Below are 19,672 nucleotides of genomic sequence, written 5' to 3' on the forward strand. Positions count from 1 at the left end.
TAAAGTCCTGATGCTGGTCTATAAAGCTCTGAATGGTTTAGGACCAAAATACATCAGTGACCTCCTGACCCAGTATGAACCTTCCAGATCCCTCAGGTCATATGGATCCGGTCTTTTATCAGTTCCCAGAGTCAGAACCAGACACGGAGAAGCTGCATTCAGCTTTTATGCTCCTTATATCTGGAACAAACTCCCAGAAAGCCTCAGATCAGCTGAAACACTCAGTTTATTTAAATCCAGGCTGAAGACTCACCTATTCTCAGCTGCATTTGAATAAAGCACCAAATCCACACTTTTAAGCTTAAATTTCAAAACTTACACTAACTACTGATCTTATCTATTTCTGATTTTATCTGTTTTGATTTTATATACTGTTTTGTTTGTTTGTTAAGCTTAAATTTCCAAACTTACATTAACTACTGATTTTATCTACTGTTCTGATTTGATCTGTTTTGATTTTATATACTGTTTTGTTTGTTTGTTTGTTTGTTTGTTAAGTGGGTTTAGAGCTCTGGGTAGCTCCCCAGCTGGGTCTAGACTGGGTCTAGAGAGTATTTTAAATTCAGGGAATTTAAAATAGAAAGTAGCTCGTCCACAGAAGGACTGGTAGCTCCCCTTACGATAAGGGTTCAGATCGCGCGAACAGGTGTGGGATTAGAGCTCTGGGTAGCTCCCCAGCTGGGTCTAGACTGGGTCTAGAGAGTATTTTAAATTCAGGGAATTTAAAATAGAAAGTAGCTCGTCCACAGAAGGACTGGTAGCTCCCCTTACGATAAGGGTTCAGATCGCGCGAACAGGTGTGAAATGTGTGTGTTTAGTTAGTTTGTTTGTTTGCTTGTTTTAATCAATTTTAAATCATGCTTTTTATTTGTTTTTGTTTCTAATGTCTCTGTAAAGCACTTTGAATCACCTTGTTGTTGAATTGTGCTATACAAATAAATTTGCCTTGCCTTGCCTTGCCTTGCCATACCTGTGGCTCGTTGGTCTAGGCGTATGATTCTCGCTTTGGGTGCGAGAGGTTCCGGGTTCAAATCCCGGACGAGCCCCCTTAAAATCACCAGCTCTTATCTTCATGGAATTCTTTGGTAAGACACATTCCTTCTGGGGCATTGTAAATGTGATGTGTGATACCAATTTGTCTTTCTAAAATAACGTTTTTGATTTTGTGAAGGAGTCACTCTCATGAGTCATTGAGTGATGCCATTGACTGCACAGTCCCTGCCATGCAATCTGTATATGTCACATTTTGAGATTGCCTTGGAAACATTACTGGGCAGGTACTAAAAAAATACCTGTAACCAGGTACTATCACCTAATGGAAACTTTAAAGATCGAGCTGAGTCAAGTTAAGCCAAGCTAGGTAGGTGTAAGTGGAAAAGGGCTATTAGAGATCACAAAGTCTGATCAAAATTGAGGCCATTCAATCAGAATCAGAATCAGAAACTTTATTGTCATTGTCACGAGAACAACGAAATGAAGAATGGTCCCCGATCATTGCATCATCCCTAGCAATATCAAAATATAAATAAAACAATAAAATTCAATAAATAAAATAGATAGAATACTTAAAATACTAATAAGATGTAACAGTAAAACATTCACATACATTCCCACACACATGCTTCAGGCCGTGCATAGATTAACACAAGAGTGGCGTGATGGACATTTTTTTTGTAGTATTCAGATGTGTTATTGCAGTTGGATAACAGCTGTGTTTGAGTCTATTAGTCCTTGCTCTGATTGCCCTGTACCGTCTGCCTGAGGGCAACAGTTCGAACAGGGAGTGGCCAGGATGTGAGGTGTCTTTTATGATGTTTTGGGCCTTTTTAAAACAGTGGGCATTGTGTAGAACTTCCAGTGTGGGGAGAGGGCAGCCAGTGATCTTTTGGGCGGTGTTAATGATCCCTTGGAGTGCTTTCCTCTGAGCCCCTGTGCAGCTAGTGTACCAAATACATATGCAGTAAGTTAGAACACTCTCAATGGTGGCTCTGTAGAAGGACACCAGCAGTTTCTGTGTGATGTTATTCCTCCTGAGAATTCTCAGGAAGTACAGTCTCTGTTGGGCCTTTTTCAGCAGCTCGGAGGTGTTCACACTCCAGGAAAGGTTCTCCTCTATATTGACTCCCAGGAAGCGGAAGCTTGCCACCCTTTCTACACAGTCCCCATTTATGAATAGTGGTTGGATCTCTGCCTTTTTCCTTCTGAAATCTATTATGAGTTCTTTGGTTTTTGAAGTGTTGAGGAGGAGGTTATTGGCCTTACACCATGACGTCAGCTGCTCCACCTCGTCTCTGTACGTAGACTCGTCTCCCTTGGTAATGAGCCCCACCACTGTGGTGTCATCTTCAAATTTCACAAAGATGTTGCTGTGGTGGCGAGGAGTGCAGTCGTGTGTGTAGAGAGAGTAGAGCAGTGGACTGAGCACACAGCCCTGGGGTGAGCCAGTGCTGAGACTCAGGGCTGAGGATGTGTGATGGCCAACTCTGACTCTCTGTCTACGGCCCGAGAGGAAGCTGTTGATCCACATGCAGGTGCTGTATGGAAGCCCCAGGTCTTGTAGCTTGGCCACCAGTTTATGTGGAAGGATGGTGTTAAAAGCTGAGCAGTAATCCACGAAGAGCATCCGCACATAGCTACCATGCTCTTCCAGGTGAGTTAATGCAGCATGGAGTGCTGTGGCTACAGCGTCTTCCGTGGACCGGTTTGCTCTGTAGGCAAACTGGTGTGGATCCAGGCTGCGGGGCAGGGCTGCTGTGATGTGTCTGCAGACCAGCTTCTCAAAGCATTTCATTACCACTGGGGTGAGTGCCACCGGTCTGTAGTCATTCAGGCCGGTGATGTGGGGCTTCTTAGGCAAGGGGACTATGGTGGAGGACTTCAGGCAGATTGGGACAGTCGCCTGTGCGAGGGATTTGTTGAAGATCCTGGTGAAGATCCCAGCCAGCTGTTCTGCACAATCCCTCAATATTCGACCTGGCACACCATCAGGACCCGCCGCCTTCCTCGGGTTAACAGCCTGCAGCATGCGCCTCACCTCGTGCTCTTCCAGGGTGAGGGTGGTGCAGCTATGGGTGGCGTGTTGCTGCTGTGGCTCCAATACCTCCGGTACCCTGGTTTCAAAGCGGGCGAAGAAGATATTCAGCTCCTCTGCCAGCTCCAGGTCACCGTCCGCAGCTCCGAGATTGATCTTATAGTTGGTTAGGTGCTGGATGCCTTGCCACACCTGCCGGCTGGTATTACTCTTCAGATGGTCCTCAATCCTCCTCCTATAGTCCCCCTTTGCCTCTCTGATGCCTCTCTTCAGGTTGGATCGGGCTGTGGTGTAGTAATCCCTGTTGCCAGACCTGAACGCAATGTTCCTCTCCTTCAGCAGCTGCCTGACCTCCCGGGTCATCCAGGGCTTTTGGTTGGGATAAGCCCGGATCCGTTTGACTGCTGTAACAGTGTCTATGCAGTGTTTTATATAGCAGAGGACACTGTCTGTGAACATTTCCAAGTCCTGATGTTCAAAGATATCCCAGTTAGTCCTGTCAAAACAGTCCTGCAGCTGCTGAGAGGCACCCTCTGGCCATATGGTAATATTCTTTGTGATGGTAAAAGCAGTTTTCTTGAGGGGGGCATATGCAGGGATTAGAAACAGTGACAAGTGGTCAGACTGACCCAGATGTGGCAAAGGTCTGGCCCTGTAGCCCATTTTGATGTTGGAATAAACTGCAATTTCGGTGTAAAGACGTTAAACTACATATGTGAAGGTCTCATAATGGTTTCACCTCTGCTGATAATTACCCACGCCTTTTTTCCACCCCTTGGCTCATGTGATGTGTTTCATAGTTGGTCAACGACCCTGGTAAAGACAACCCGCTCTGGGTTTTAAATACCTGGGACTCTCCAACGTTTAGTTTTAGATCTAACGAAGGTTCTCAGAGGAGAGGTGAAAGGTCTTCAAGGCACTTAGAGAATTCCAGCTGCTTTCTTTCAAAGCTAATCAGACTACCATGACGTGGATGACTGGGAACCCTTTTTTCTCATTCACTGTGTGCAGTCCCTCTGGAGTCATCCCTGTTGGAGCTTGTCAGTAGCAAAGGCCTGAAGGTACAAAAATGAATACTGAAGAGAGCTTAACACCATTCCTGCTTGAATTTGAAGGCCGATTTAAGTCTATCCTTTCAGAGTTCCAGACTTAAACACATACTTCCTGTGGCTCGTTGGTCTAGGCGTATGATTCTCGCTTAGGGTGCGAGAGGTCCCGGGTTCAAATCCCGGACGAGCCCCTTAAAATCACAAGCTCTTACCTTCATGGAATTCTTTGGTAAGACACATTCCTTCTGGGGCATTGTAAATGTGTTGTGTGCCAAACCGTTCAATGTGATGTGTGACACCAATTTGTCGTTCTAAAATAAGGTTTTTGATTTTGTGAAGGAGTCACTCTCATGACTCATTGAGTGATGCCATTGACTGCACAGTCCCTGCCACGCAATCTGTATATGTCACATTTTGAGATTGCCTTGGAAACCTTACTGGGCAGGTACTAAAAAATACCTGTAAACAGGTACTATCACCCTGGATGAGAATAATATAAATGATAAATTTCAATCGGCCTTCAAACAACATCACAGCACTGAATCAGCGCTGCTTCGTGTTTTCAATGATCTTTTACTAATGGCTGACAATGGACGCCCCTCTGTCCTAGTGCTATTGGATCTTTCATCGGCATTTGACATGGTTGACCACAACATCCTATTGGCGAGACTAGAGCACACTGTAGGCATTAAGGGCGCTGCCTTGGATTGGTTTAAATCTTACCTCTCCAATCGGCTCTCTTCGGTACATTTGGCCACATCCTCTTCTTCGGCTGTACCTGTTTGCTGTGGTGTCCCCCAGGGATCTGTGTTAGGCCCTACCCTTTTCTCATTGTACATGCTTCCCTTAAGTGCTATCTTTGAGAAATACCACATTGCTTTTCACTATTATGCGGATGATATCCAGATCTATTTTGAGTTAAACGATGATCTTGCTCTGTCTTTGAATAGCTTTCGAGAATGCATGTGTGAGGTCAAGAAATGGCTTTTGACAAATACTCTTATCCTTAATGATAAGAAAACCGAAATTATGATTTTTGGTAGTAATGCCCTTCGTGCCAAACTTCGGGATGTCTTTGGTTTTCTCACTAGTTCTTTCTCTGACACTGTTAGGAATCTGGGTGTCTTATTTGACAGCTCATTTAAACTTGATAAACAAGTGTCTGCTGTTGTCAGATCCAGTTTTTACCAGCTTCGCCTTATTTCTAAGACCAGGCACTATATCCCGTATAAAGACCTAGAAAAGCTCATCCACGCCTTTGTAACGTCAAGGCTTGATTACTGCAATTCACTTTATTGTGGTCTCCACTCTTCCCTTTTACATAGATTACAGACAGTTCAGAATGCTGCAGCACGCATTCTAACTAAAACCAAGAAGTTTGCCCACATTACTCCTGTCCTTGCTGATCTGCACTGGTTGCCTGTCAAATATCGTATTCAATTTAAAATTTTGTTGTTTACTTTTAAAATTACCAATAACACTGCACCAAGCTATCTTAAGGAACTTTTAAACCCATATGCTCCTGCTAGGGCTTTAAGGTCATCCTCACAGTTACTGTTGGTTCAGCCCAGATCTCGACTGAAATCTAGAGGTGATCGATCGTTTGCTCAAGTTGCACCGGAGCTGTGGAACAATCTCCCGATTGGCATCCGGGCGTCTGATTCTATTCATTCTTTTAAATCACGGCTAAAAACATATCTTTTTAAACTTGCCTTTTCTACCAGTTAAATGCTGGCTTGCTTGCAGTGACCTATTGACCTATTGTATTGTATTGTATTGTATTAAATTCTCTGCTATCTTTCCATTATTGGTGTCTTTTATCATGGTGGTACAGTCTTACCTTGCTATAACCTATGTGCTGCAGTTTACTCTTATTGGTGGCTTTTATCTGTGAACATAATCCGTTACTCTTATGTATTTGATGTTAATGTGTGAACTGTTTTATTTTTTATTGTTTTATGTAAAGCACTTTGGTATGCCCAAGGCTTTTAAATGTGCTCTATAAATAAAGATTGTTGTTGTTGTTGTTGTAATGGGAACTTTAAAAATCGAGCTGAGTCAAGTTAAGCCAAGCTAGGTAGGTGCTAGTGGAAAAGGGCTATTAGAGATCACAAACTCTGATCGAAATTGAGACCATTCAATTTCGGTGTAAAGACGTTAAACTACATATGTGAAGGTCTCATAATGGTTTCACCTCTGCTGATAATTACCCACGCCTTTTTTCCACCCCTTGGCTCATGTGATGTGTTTCATAGTTGGTCAACGACCCTGGTAAAGACAACCCGCTCTGGGTTTTAAATACCTGGGACTCTCCAACATTTAGTTTTAGATCTAACGAAGGTTCTCAGAGGAGAGGTGAACGGTCTTCAAGGCACTTAGAGAATTCCAGCTGCTTTCTTTCAAAGCTCATCAGACTACCATGACGTGGATGACTGGGAACCCTTTTTTCTCATTCACTGTGTGCAGTCCCTCTGGAGTCATCCCTGTTGGAGCTTGTCAGTAGCAAAGGCCTGAAGGTACAAAAATGAATACTGAAGAGAGCTTAACACCATTCCTGCTTGAATTTGAAGGCCGATTTAAGTCTATCCTTTCAGAGTTGCAGACTTAAACACATGCTTCCTGTGGCTCGTTGGTCTAGGCGTATGATTCTCGCTTAGGGTGCGAGAGGTCCCGGGTTCAAATCCCGGACGAGCCCCCTTAAGATCACAAGCTCTTAGCTTCATGGAATTGTTTGGTAAGACACATTCCCTCTGGGAAATTGTAAATGTGTTGTGTGCCAAACCGTTCAATGTGATGTGTGACACCAATTTGTCTTTCTAAAACAACGTTTGTGAAGGAGTCACTCTCATGACTCATTGAGTGATGCCATTGACTGCACAGTCCCTGCCACGCAATCTGTATGTGTCACATTTTGAGATTGCCTTGGAAACCTTACTGGGCAGTTACTAAAAAAATACCTGTAACCAGGTACTATCACCTAATGGAAACTCTAAAGATCGAGCTGAGTCAAGTTAAGCCAAGCTAGGTAGGTGCAAGTGGAAAAGCGCTGTTAGAGATCACAAAGTCTGATCGAAATTGAGGCCATTCAATTTCGGTGTAAAGACGTTAAACTACATATGTGAAGGTCTCATAATGGTTTCACCTCTGCTGATAATTACCCACGCCTTTTTTCCACCCCTTGGCTCATGTGATGTGTTTCATAGTTGGTCAACGACCCTGGTAAAGACAACCCGCTCTGGGTTTTAAATACCTGGGACTCTCCAACGTTTAGTTTTAGATCTAACGAAGGTTCTCAGAGGAGAGGTGAAAGGTCTTCAAGGCACTTAGAGAATTCCAGCTGCTTTCTTTCAAAGCTCATCAGACTACCATGACGTGGATGACTGGGAACCCTTTTTTCTCATTCACTGTGTGCAGTCCCTCTGGAGTCATCCCTGTTGGAGCTTGTCAGTAGCAAAGGCCTGAAGGTACAAAAATGAATACTGAAGAGAGCTTAACACCATTCCTGCTTGAATTTGAAGGCCGATTTAAGTCTATCCTTTCAGAGTTCCAGACTTAAACACATGCTTCCTGTGACTCGTTGGTCTAGGCGTATGATTCTCGCTTAGGGTGCGAGAGGTCCCGGGTTCAAATCCCGGACGAGCCCCCTTAAGATCACAAGCTCTTACCTTCATGGAATTCTTTGGTAAGACACATTCCCTCTGGGGCATTGTAAATGTGTTGTGTGCCAAACCGTTCAATGTGATGTGTGACACCAATTTGTCTTTCTAAAACAACGTTTGTGAAGGAGTCACTCTCATGAGTCATTGAGTGATGCCATTGACTGCACAGTCCCTGCCACGCAATCTGTATATGTCACATTTTGAGATTGCCTTGGAAACCTTACTGGGCAGGTACTAAAAAATACCTGTAACCAGGTACTATCACCTAATGGAAACTTTAAAGATCGAGCTGAGTCAAGTTAAGCCAAGCTAGGTAGGTGCAAGTGGAAAAGGGCTATTAGAGATCACAAAGTCTGATCGAAATTGAGGCCATTCAATTTCGGTGTAAAGACGTTAAACTACATATGTGAAGGTCTCATAATGGTTTCACCTCTGCTGATAATTACCCACGCCTTTTTTCCACCCCTTGGCTCATGTGATGTGTTTCATAGTTGGTCAACGACCCTGCTAAAGACAACCCCATCTAGGGTTTAAATACCTGGGACTCTCCAACATTTAGTTTTAGATCTAACGAAGGTTCTCAGAGGAGAGGTGAAAGGTCTTCAAGGCACTTAGAGAATTCCAGCTGCTTTCTTTCAAAGCTCATCAGACTACCATGACGTGGATGACTGGGAACCCTTTTTTCTCATTCACTGTGTGCAGTCCCTCTGGAGTCATCCCTGTTGGAGCTTGTCAGTAGCAAAGGCCTGAAGGTACAAAAATGAATACTGAAGAGAGCTTAACACCATTCCTGCTTGAATTTGAAGGCCGATTTAAGTCTATCCTTTCAGAGTTCCAGACTTAAACACATGCTTCCTGTGGCTCGTTGGTCTAGGCGTATGATTCTCGCTTAGGGTGCGAGAGGTCCCGGGTTCAAATCCCGGACGAGCCCCCTTAAAATCACAAGCTCTTACCTTCATGGAATTCTTTAGTAAGACACATTCCTTCTGGGGCATTGTAAATGTGTTGTGTGCCAAACCGTTCAATGTGATGTGTGACACCAATTTGTCTTTCTAAAACAACGTTTGTGAAGGAGTCACTCTCATGAGTCATTGAGTGATGCCATTGACTGCACAGTCCCTGCCACGCAATCTGTATATGTCACATTTTGAGATTGCCTTGGAAACCTTACTGGGCAGGTACTAAAAAATACCTGTAACCAGGTACTATCACCTAATGGAAACTTTAAAGATCTAGCTGAGTCAAGTTAAGCCAAGCTAGGTAGGTGCTAGTGGAAAAGGGCTATTAGAGATCACAAACTCTGATCGAAATTGAGGCCATTCAATTTCGGTGTAAAGACGTTAAACTACATATGTGAAGGTCTCATAATGGTTTCACCTCTGCTGATAATTACCCACGCCTTTTTTCACACCTTGGCTCATGTGATGTGTTTCATAGTTGGTCAACGACCCTGGTAAAGACAACCCCATCTAGGGTTTAAATACCTGGGACTCTCCAACATTTAGTTTTAGATCTAACGAAGGTTCTCAGAGGAGAGGTGAAAGGTCTTCAAGGCACTTAGAGAATTCCAGCTGCTTTCTTTCAAAGCTCATCAGACTACCATGACGTGGATGACTGGGAACCCTTTTTTCTCATTCACTGTGTGCAGTCCCTCTGGAGTCATCCCTGTTGGAGCTTGTCAGTAGCAAAGGCCTGAAGGTACAAAAATGAATACTGAAGAGAGCTTAACACCATTCCTGCTTGAATTTGAAGGCCGATTTAAGTCTATCCTTTCAGAGTTCCAGACTTAAACACATGCTTCCTGTGGCTCGTTGGTCTAGGCGTATGATTCTCGCTTAGGGTGCGAGAGGTCCCGGGTTCAAATCCCGGACGAGCCCCCTTAAGATCACAAGCTCTTACCTTCATGGAATTCTTTGGTAAGACACATTCCCTCTGGGGCATTGTAAATGTGTTGTGTGCCAAACCTTTCAATGTGATGTGTGACACCAATTTGTCGTTCTAAAATAATGTTTTTGATTTTGTGAAGGAGTCACTCTCATGACTCATTGAGTGATGCCATTGACTGCACAGTCCCTGCCACGCAATCTGTATATGTCACATTTTGAGATTGCCTTGGAAACCTTACTGGGCAGGTACTAAAAAAATACCTGTAACCAGGTACTATCACCTAATGGAAACTCTAAAGATCGAGCTGAGTCAAGTTAAGCCAAGCTAGGTAGGTACAAGTGGAAAAGGGCTATTAGAGATCACAAAGTCTGATCGAAATTGAGGCCATTCAATTTCGGTGTAAAGACGTTAAACTACATATGTGAAGGTCTCATAATGGTTTCACCTCTGCTGATAATTACCCACGCCTTTTTTCACACCTTGGCTCATGTGATGTGTTTCATAGTTGGTCAACGACCCTGGTAAAGACAACCCCATCTAGGGTTTAAATACCTGGGACTCTCCAACATTTAGTTTTAGATCTAACGAAGGTTCTCAGAGGAGAGGTGAAAGGTCTTCAAGGCACTTAGAGAATTCCAGCTGCTTTCTTTCAAAGCTCATCAGACTACCATGACGTGGATGACTGGGAACCCTTTTTTCTCATTCACTGTGTGCAGTCCCTCTGGAGTCATCCCTGTTGGAGCTTGTCAGTAGCAAAGGCCTGAAGGTACAAAAATGAATACTGAAGAGAGCTTAACACCATTCCTGCTTGAATTTGAAGGCCGATTTAAGTCTATCCTTTCAGAGTTCCAGACTTAAACACATGCTTCCTGTGGCTCGTTGGTCTAGGCGTATGATTCTCGCTTAGGGTGCGAGAGGTCCCGGGTTCAAATCCCGGACGAGCCCCCTTAAAATCACAAGCTCTTAGCTTCATGGAATTCTTGGGTAAGACACATTCCCTCTGGGGCATTGTAAATGTGTTGTGTGCCAAACCTTTCAATGTGATGTGTGACACCAATTTGTCATTCTAAAATAACGTTTTTGATTTTGTGAAGGAGTCACTCTCAAGACTCATTGAGTGATGCCATTGACTGCACAGTCCCTGCCACGCAATCTGTATATGTCACATTTTGAGATTGCCTTGGAAACCTTACTGGGCAGGTACTAAAAAATACCTGTAACCAGGTACTATCACCTAATGGAAACTTTAAAGATCGAGCTGAGTCAAGTTAAGCCAAGCTAGGTAGGTGCAAGTGGAAAAGGGCTATTAGAGATCACAAAGTCTGATCGAAATTGAGGCCATTCAATTTCGGTGTAAAGACGTTAAACTACATATGTGAAGGTCTCATAATGGTTTCACCTCTGCTGATAATTACCCACGCCTTTTTTCACACCTTGGCTCATGTGATGTGTTTCATAGTTGGTCAACGACCCTGGTAAAGACAACCCCATCTAGGGTTTAAATACCTGGGACCCTCCAACATTTAGTTTTAGATCTAACGAAGGTTCTCAGAGGAGAGGTGAAAGGTCTTCAAGGCACTTAGAGAATTCCAGCTGCTTTCTTTCAAAGCTCATCAGACTACCATGACGTGGATGACTGGGAACCCTTTTTTCTCATTCACTGTGTGCAGTCCCTCTGGAGTCATCCCTGTTGGAGCTTGTCAGTAGCAAAGGCCTGAAGGTACAAAAATGAATACTGAAGAGAGCTTAACACCATTCCTGCTTGAATTTGAAGGCCGATTTAAGTCTATCCTTTCAGAGTTCCAGACTTAAACACATGCTTCCTGTGGCTCGTTGGTCTAGGCGTATGATTCTCGCTTAGGGTGCGAGAGGTCCCGGGTTCAAATCCCGGACGAGCCCCCTTAAAATCACAAGCTCTTAGCTTCATGGAATTCTTGGGTAAGACACATTCCCTCTGGGGCATTGTAAATGTGTTGTGTGCCAAACCTTTCAATGTGATGTGTGACACCAATTTGTCATTCTAAAATAACGTTTTTGATTTTGTGAAGGAGTCACTCTCAAGACTCATTGAGTGATGCCATTGACTGCACAGTCCCTGCCACGCAATCTGTATATGTCACATTTTGAGATTGCCTTGGAAACCTTACTGGGCAGGTACTAAAAAATACCTGTAACCAGGTACTATCACCTAATGGAAACTTTAAAGATCGAGCTGAGTCAAGTTAAGCCAAGCTAGGTAGGTGCAAGTGGAAAAGGGCTATTAGAGATCACAAAGTCTGATCGAAATTGAGGCCATTCAATTTCGGTGTAAAGACGTTAAACTACATATGTGAAGGTCTCATAATGGTTTCACCTCTGCTGATAATTACCCACGCCTTTTTTCACACCTTGGCTCATGTGATGTGTTTCATAGTTGGTCAACGACCCTGGTAAAGACAACCCCATCTAGGGTTTAAATACCTGGGACCCTCCAACATTTAGTTTTAGATCTAACGAAGGTTCTCAGAGGAGAGGTGAAAGGTCTTCAAGGCACTTAGAGAATTCCAGCTGCTTTCTTTCAAAGCTCATCAGACTACCATGACGTGGATGACTGGGAACCCTTTTTTCTCATTCACTGTGTGCAGTCCCTCTGGAGTCATCCCTGTTGGAGCTTGTCAGTAGCAAAGGCCTGAAGGTACAAAAATGAATACTGAAGAGAGCTTAACACCATTCCTGCTTGAATTTGAAGGCCGATTTAAGTCTATCCTTTCAGAGTTCCAGACTTAAACACAGGCTTCCTGTGGCTCGTTGGTCTAGGCGTATGATTCTCGCTTAGGGTGCGAGAGGTCCCGGGTTCAAATCCCGGACGAGCACCCTTAAGATCACAAGCTCTTACCTTCATGGAATTCTTTGGTAAGACACATTCCCTCTGGGGCATTGTAAATGTGTTGTGTGCCAAACCGTTCAATGTGATGTGTGACACCAATTTGTCTTTCTAAAACAATGTTTGTGAAGGAGTCACTCTCATGACTCATTGAGTGATGCCATTGACTGCACAGTCCCTGCCACGTAATCTGTATATGTCACATTTTGAGATTGCCTTGGAAACCTTACTGGGCAGGTACTAAAAAATACCTGTAACCAGGTACTATCACCTAATGGAAACTTTAAAGATCGAGCTGAGTCAAGTTAAGCCAAGCTAGGTAGGTGCTAGTGGAAAAGGGCTATTAGAGATCACAAACACTGATCGAAATTGAGGCCATTCAATTTCGGTGTAAAGACGTTAAACTACATATGTGAAGGTCTCATAATGGTTTCACCTCTGCTGATAATTACCCACACCTTGGCTCATGTGATGTGTTTCATAGTTGGTCAACGACCCTGCTAAAGACAACCCCATCTAGGGTTTAAATACCTGGGACTCTCCAACGTTTAGTTTTAGATCTAACGAAGGTTCTCAGAGGAGAGGTGAAAGGTCTTCAAGGCACTTAGAGAATTCCAGCTGCTTTCTTTCAAAGCTCATCAGACTACCATGACGTGGATGACTGGGAACCCTTTTTTCTCATTCACTGTGTGCAGTCCCTCTGGAGTCATCCCTGTTGGAGCTTGTCAGTAGCAAAGGCCTGAAGGTACAAAAATGAATACTGAAGAGAGCTTAACACCATTCCTGCTTGAATTTGAAGGCCGATTTAAGTCTATCCTTTCAGAGTTCCAGACTTAAACACATGCTTCCTGTGGCTCGTTGGTCTAGGCGTATGATTCTCGCTTTGGGTGCGAGAGGTCCCGGGTTCAAATCCCGGACGAGCCCCCTTAAAATCACAAGCTCTTAGCTTCATGGAATTCTTGGGTAAGACACATTCCCTCTGGGGCATTGTAAATGTGTTGTGTGCCAAACCTTTCAATGTGATGTGTGACACCAATTTGTCATTCTAAAATAACGTTTTTGATTTTGTGAAGGAGTCACTCTCATGAGTCATTGAGTGATGCCATTGACTGCACAGTCCCTGCCACGCAATCTGTATATGTCACATTCTGAGATTGCCTTGGAAACCTTACTGGGCAGTTACTAAAAAAATACCTGTAACCAGGTACTATCACCTAATGGAAACTCTAAAGATCGAGCTGAGTCAAGTTAAGCCAAGCTAGGTAGGTGCAAGTGGAAAAGCGCTGTTAGAGATCACAAAGTCTGATCGAAATTGAGGCCATTCAATTTCGGTGTAAAGACGTTAAACTACATATGTGAAGGTCTCATAATGGTTTCACCTCTGCTGATAATTACCCACGCCTTTTTTCCACCCCTTGGCTCATGTGATGTGTTTCATAGTTGGTCAACGACCCTGGTAAAGACAACCCCATCTAGGGTTTAAATACCTGGGACTCTCCAACATTTAGTTTTAGATCTAACGAAGGTTCTCAGAGGAGAGGTGAAAGGTCTTCAAGGCACTTAGAGAATTCCAGCTGCTTTCTTTCAAAGCTCATCAGACTACCATGACGTGGATGACTGGGAACCCTTTTTTCTCATTCACTGTGTGCAGTCCCTCTGGAGTCATCCCTGTTGGAGCTTGTCAGTAGCAAAGGCCTGAAGGTACAAAAATGAATACTGAAGAGAGCTTAACACCATTCCTGCTTGAATTTGAAGGCCGATTTAAGTCTATCCTTTCAGAGTTCCAGACTTAAACACATGCTTCCTGTGGCTCGTTGGTCTAGGCGTATGATTCTCGCTTAGGGTGCGAGAGGTCCCGGGTTCAAATCCCGGACGAGCCCCCTTAAGATCACAAGCTCTTACCTTCATGGAATTCTTTGGTAAGACACATTCCCTCTGGGGCATTGTAAATGTGTTGTGTGCCAAACCGTTCAATGTGATGTGTGACACCAATTTGTCTTTCTAAAACAACGTTTGTGAAGGAGTCACTCTCATGACTCATTGAGTGATGCCATTGACTGCACAGTCCCTGCCACGTAATCTGTATATGTCACATTTTGAGATTGCCTTGGAAACCTTACTGGGCAGGTACTAAAAAATACCTGTAACCAGGTACTATCACCTAATGGAAACTTTAAAGATCGAGCTGAGTCAAGTTAAGCCAAGCTAGGTAGGTGCTAGTGGAAAAGGGCTATTAGAGATCACAAACACTGATCGAAATTGAGGCCATTCAATTTCGGTGTAAAGACGTTAAACTACATATGTGAAGGTCTCATAATGGTTTCACCTCTGCTGATAATTACCCACACCTTGGCTCATGTGATGTGTTTCATAGTTGGTCAACGACCCTGCTAAAGACAACCCCATCTAGGGTTTAAATACCTGGGACTCTCCAACGTTTAGTTTTAGATCTAACGAAGGTTCTCAGAGGAGAGGTGAAAGGTCTTCAAGGCACTTAGAGAATTCCAGCTGCTTTCTTTCAAAGCTCATCAGACTACCATGACGTGGATGACTGGGAACCCTTTTTTCTCATTCACTGTGTGCAGTCCCTCTGGAGTCATCCCTGTTGGAGCTTGTCAGTAGCAAAGGCCTGAAGGTACAAAAATGAATACTGAAGAGAGCTTAACACCATTCCTGCTTGAATTTGAAGGCCGATTTAAGTCTATCCTTTCAGAGTTCCAGACTTAAACACATGCTTCCTGTGGCTCGTTGGTCTAGGCGTATGATTCTCGCTTTGGGTGCGAGAGGTCCCGGGTTCAAATCCCGGACGAGCCCCCTTAAAATCACAAGCTCTTAGCTTCATGGAATTCTTGGGTAAGACACATTCCCTCTGGGGCATTGTAAATGTGTTGTGTGCCAAACCTTTCAATGTGATGTGTGACACCAATTTGTCATTCTAAAATAACGTTTTTGATTTTGTGAAGGAGTCACTCTCATGAGTCATTGAGTGATGCCATTGACTGCACAGTCCCTGCCACGCAATCTGTATATGTCACATTCTGAGATTGCCTTGGAAACCTTACTGGGCAGTTACTAAAAAAATACCTGTAACCAGGTACTATCACCTAATGGAAACTCTAAAGATCGAGCTGAGTCAAGTTAAGCCAAGCTAGGTAGGTGCAAGTGGAAAAGCGCTGTTAGAGATCACAAAGTCTGATCGAAATTGAGGCCATTCAATTTCGGTGTAAAGACGTTAAACTACATATGTGAAGGTCTCATAATGGTTTCACCTCTGCTGATAATTACCCACGCCTTTTTTCCACCCCTTGGCTCATGTGATGTGTTTCATAGTTGGTCAACGACCCTGGTAAAGACAACCCCATCTAGGGTTTAAATACCTGGGACTCTCCAACATTTAGTTTTAGATCTAACGAAGGTTCTCAGAGGAGAGGTGAAAGGTCTTCAAGGCACTTAGAGAATTCCAGCTGCTTTCTTTCAAAGCTCATCAGACTACCATGACGTGGATGACTGGGAACCCTTTTTTCTCATTCACTGTGTGCAGTCCCTCTGGAGTCATCCCTGTTGGAGCTTGTCAGTAGCAAAGGCCTGAAGGTACAAAAATGAATACTGAAGAGAGCTTAACACCATTCCTGCTTGAATTTGAAGGCCGATTTAAGTCTATCCTTTCAGAGTTCCAGACTTAAACACATGCTTCCTGTGGCTCGTTGGTCTAGGCGTATGATTCTCGCTTAGGGTGCGAGAGGTCCCGGGTTCAAATCCCGGACGAGCCCCCTTAAGATCACAAGCTCTTACCTTCATGGAATTCTTTGGTAAGACACATTCCCTCTGGGGCATTGTAAATGTGTTGTGTGCCAAACCGTTCAATGTGATGTGTGACACCAATTTGTCTTTCTAAAACAACGTTTGTGAAGGAGTCACTCTCATGAGTCATTGAGTGATGCCATTGACTGCACAGTCCCTGCCACGCAATCTGTATATGTCACATTTTGAGATTGCCTTGGAAACCTTACTGGGCAGGTACTAAAAAATACCTGTAACCAGGTACTATCACCTAATGGAAACTTTAAAGATCGAGCTGAGTCAAGTTAAGCCAAGCTAGGTAGGTGCAAGTGGAAAAGGGCTATTAGAGATCACAAAGTCTGATCGAAATTGAGGCCATTCAATTTCGGTGTAAAGACGTTAAACTACATATGTGAAGGTCTCATAATGGTTTCACCTCTGCTGATAATTACCCACGCCTTTTTTCCACCCCTTGGCTCATGTGATGTGTTTCATAGTTGGTCAACGACCCTGCTAAAGACAACCCCATCTAGGGTTTAAATACCTGGGACTCTCCAACATTTAGTTTTAGATCTAACGAAGGTTCTCAGAGGAGAGGTGAAAGGTCTTCAAGGCACTTAGAGAATTCCAGCTGCTTTCTTTCAAAGCTCATCAGACTACCATGACGTGGATGACTGGGAACCCTTTTTTCTCATTCACTGTGTGCAGTCCCTCTGGAGTCATCCCTGTTGGAGCTTGTCAGTAGCAAAGGCCTGAAGGTACAAAAATGAATACTGAAGAGAGCTTAACACCATTCCTGCTTGAATTTGAAGGCCGATTTAAGTCTATCCTTTCAGAGTTCCAGACTTAAACACAGGCTTCCTGTGGCTCGTTGGTCTAGGCGTATGATTCTCGCTTTGGGTGCGAGAGGTCCCGGGTTCAAATCCCGGACGAGCCCCCTTAAAATCACAAGCTCTTACCTTCATGGAATTCTTTAGTAAGACACATTCCTTCTGGGGCATTGTAAATGTGTTGTGTGCCAAACCGTTCAATGTGATGTGTGACACCAATTTGTCTTTCTAAAACAATGTTTGTGAAGGAGTCACTCTCATGAGTCATTGAGTGATGCCATTGACTGCACAGTCCCTGCCACGCAATCTGTATATGTCACATTTTGAGATTGCCTTGGAAACCTTACTGGGCAGGTACTAAAAAATACCTGTAACCAGGTACTATCACCTAATGGAAACTTTAAAGATCTAGCTGAGTCAAGTTAAGCCAAGCTAGGTAGGTGCTAGTGGAAAAGGGCTATTAGAGATCACAAACTCTGATCGAAATTGAGGCCATTCAATTTCGGTGTAAAGACGTTAAACTACATATGTGAAGGTCTCATAATGGTTTCACCTCTGCTGATAATTACCCACGCCTTTTTTCACACCTTGGCTCATGTGATGTGTTTCATAGTTGGTCAACGACCCTGGTAAAGACAACCCCATCTAGGGTTTAAATACCTGGGACTCTCCAACATTTAGTTTTAGATCTAACGAAGGTTCTCAGAGGAGAGGTGAAAGGTCTTCAAGGCACTTAGAGAATTCCAGCTGCTTTCTTTCAAAGCTCATCAGACTACCATGACGTGGATGACTGGGAACCCTTTTTTCTCATTCACTGTGTGCAGTCCCTCTGGAGTCATCCCTGTTGGAGCTTGTCAGTAGCAAAGGCCTGAAGGTACAAAAATGAATACTGAAGAGAGCTTAACACCATTCCTGCTTGAATTTGAAGGCCGATTTAAGTCTATCCTTTCAGAGTTCCAGACTTAAACACATGCTTCCTGTGGCTCGTTGGTCTAGGCGTATGATTCTCGCTTAGGGTGCGAGAGGTCCCGGGTTCAAATCCCGGACGAGCCCCCTTAAAATCACAAGCTCTTAGCTTCATGGAATTCTTGGGTAAGACACATTCCCTCTGGGGCATTGTAAATGTGTTGTGTGCCAAACCGTTCAATGTGATGTGTGACACCAATTTGTCTTTCTAAAACAACGTTTGTGAAGGAGTCACTCTCATGAGTCATTGAGTGATGCCATTGACTGCACAGTCCCTGCCACGCAATCTGTATATGTCACATTTTGAGATTGCCTTGGAAACCTTACTGGGCAGGTACTAAAAAATACCTGTAACCAGGTACTATCACCTAATGGAAACTTTAAAGATCTAGCTGAGTCAAGTTAAGCCAAGCTAGGTAGGTGCTAGTGGAAAAGGGCTATTAGAGATCACAAACTCTGATCGAAATTGAGGCCATTCAATTTCGGTGTAAAGACGTTAAACTACATATATGAAGGTCTCATAATGGTTTCACCTCTGCTGATAATTACCCACGCCTTTTTTCACACCTTGGCTCATGTGATGTGTTTCATAGTTGGTCAACGACCCTGGTAAAGACAACCCCATCTAGGGTTTAAATACCTGGGACTCTCCAACATTTAGTTTTAGATCTAACGAAGGTTCTCAGAGGAGAGGTGAAAGGTCTTCAAGGCACTTAGAGAATTCCAGCTGCTTTCTTTCAAAGCTCATCAGACTACCATGACGTGGATGACTGGGAACCCTTTTTTCTCATTCACTGTGTGCAGTCCCTCTGGAGTCATCCCTGTTGGAGCTTGTCAGTAGCAAAGGCCTGAAGGTACAAAAATGAATACTGAAGAGAGCTTAACACCATTCCTGCTTGAATTTGAAGGCTGATTTAAGTCTATCCTTTCAGAGTTGAAGAGTTAAGCACATACTTCCTGTGGCTCGTTGGTCTAGGCGTATGATTCTCGCTTAGGGTGCGAGAGGTCCCGGGTTCAAATCCCGGACGAGCCCCCTTAAGATCACAAGCTCTTACCTTCATGGAATTCTTTGGTAAGACACATTCCCTCTGGGGCATTGTAAATGTGTTGTGTGCCAAACCGTTCAATGTGATGTGTGACACCAATTTGTCTTTCTAAAACAACGTTTGTGAAGGAGTCACTCTCATGAGTCATTGAGTGATGCCATTGACTGCACAGTCCCTGCCACGCAATCTGTATATGTCACATTCTGAGATTGCCTTGGAAACCTTACTGGGCAGTTACTAAAAAAATACCTGTAACCAGGTACTATCACCTAATGGAAACTCTAAAGATCGAGCTGAGTCAAGTTAAGCCAAGCTAGGTAGGTGCAAGTGGAAAAGCGCTATTAGAGATCACAAAGTCTGATCGAAATTGAGGCCATTCAATTTCGGTGTAAAGACGTTAAACTACATATGTGAAGGTCTCATAATGGTTTCACCTCTGCTGATAATTACCCACGCCTTTTTTCCACCCCTTGGCTCATGTGATGTGTTTCATAGTTGGTCAACGACCCTGGTAAAGACAACCCCATCTAGGGTTTAAATACCTGGGACTCTCCAACATTT

At 43.8% G+C, this 19,672-nt stretch overlaps 14 non-coding genes across 14 annotated transcripts; all 14 read left to right on the top strand.

The window, feature by feature from the left end:
* The first annotated feature begins 974 nt into the window (after window positions 1–974).
* Window positions 975–1,046, top strand: trnap-ugg (transfer RNA proline (anticodon UGG)). The gene has a single exon. It is a non-coding gene; the product is annotated as a tRNA-Pro (tRNA).
* A 3,153-nt stretch (window positions 1,047–4,199) lies between these two features.
* On the top strand, window positions 4,200–4,271 carry trnap-agg (transfer RNA proline (anticodon AGG)). Its single transcript has one exon. It is a non-coding gene; the product is annotated as a tRNA-Pro (tRNA).
* A 2,432-nt stretch (window positions 4,272–6,703) lies between these two features.
* Window positions 6,704–6,775, top strand: trnap-agg (transfer RNA proline (anticodon AGG)). The gene has a single exon. It is a non-coding gene; the product is annotated as a tRNA-Pro (tRNA).
* A 1,823-nt stretch (window positions 6,776–8,598) lies between these two features.
* trnap-agg (transfer RNA proline (anticodon AGG)) lies at window positions 8,599–8,670 on the top strand. The gene has a single exon. It is a non-coding gene; the product is annotated as a tRNA-Pro (tRNA).
* An 874-nt stretch (window positions 8,671–9,544) lies between these two features.
* Window positions 9,545–9,616, top strand: trnap-agg (transfer RNA proline (anticodon AGG)). Its single transcript has one exon. It is a non-coding gene; the product is annotated as a tRNA-Pro (tRNA).
* Window positions 9,617–10,499: 883 nt separating this feature from the next.
* trnap-agg (transfer RNA proline (anticodon AGG)) lies at window positions 10,500–10,571 on the top strand. Its single transcript has one exon. It is a non-coding gene; the product is annotated as a tRNA-Pro (tRNA).
* Window positions 10,572–11,453: 882 nt separating this feature from the next.
* Window positions 11,454–11,525, top strand: trnap-agg (transfer RNA proline (anticodon AGG)). The gene has a single exon. It is a non-coding gene; the product is annotated as a tRNA-Pro (tRNA).
* Window positions 11,526–13,341: 1,816 nt separating this feature from the next.
* trnap-ugg (transfer RNA proline (anticodon UGG)) lies at window positions 13,342–13,413 on the top strand. Its single transcript has one exon. It is a non-coding gene; the product is annotated as a tRNA-Pro (tRNA).
* An 884-nt stretch (window positions 13,414–14,297) lies between these two features.
* trnap-agg (transfer RNA proline (anticodon AGG)) lies at window positions 14,298–14,369 on the top strand. Its single transcript has one exon. It is a non-coding gene; the product is annotated as a tRNA-Pro (tRNA).
* Window positions 14,370–15,231: 862 nt separating this feature from the next.
* Window positions 15,232–15,303, top strand: trnap-ugg (transfer RNA proline (anticodon UGG)). The gene has a single exon. It is a non-coding gene; the product is annotated as a tRNA-Pro (tRNA).
* Window positions 15,304–16,187: 884 nt separating this feature from the next.
* trnap-agg (transfer RNA proline (anticodon AGG)) lies at window positions 16,188–16,259 on the top strand. Its single transcript has one exon. It is a non-coding gene; the product is annotated as a tRNA-Pro (tRNA).
* An 875-nt stretch (window positions 16,260–17,134) lies between these two features.
* Window positions 17,135–17,206, top strand: trnap-ugg (transfer RNA proline (anticodon UGG)). The gene has a single exon. It is a non-coding gene; the product is annotated as a tRNA-Pro (tRNA).
* An 874-nt stretch (window positions 17,207–18,080) lies between these two features.
* Window positions 18,081–18,152, top strand: trnap-agg (transfer RNA proline (anticodon AGG)). Its single transcript has one exon. It is a non-coding gene; the product is annotated as a tRNA-Pro (tRNA).
* An 874-nt stretch (window positions 18,153–19,026) lies between these two features.
* On the top strand, window positions 19,027–19,098 carry trnap-agg (transfer RNA proline (anticodon AGG)). The gene has a single exon. It is a non-coding gene; the product is annotated as a tRNA-Pro (tRNA).
* The last annotated feature ends 574 nt before the right edge of the window (window positions 19,099–19,672 follow it).

This window comes from Rhamphochromis longiceps, linkage group LG18, assembly GCF_057381845.1.
Source record: "Rhamphochromis longiceps isolate RC_006_pf linkage group LG18, R_longiceps_female_GT1.1, whole genome shotgun sequence".
In the NCBI taxonomy this organism is placed as follows: Eukaryota; Metazoa; Chordata; class Actinopteri; order Cichliformes; family Cichlidae; genus Rhamphochromis; species Rhamphochromis longiceps.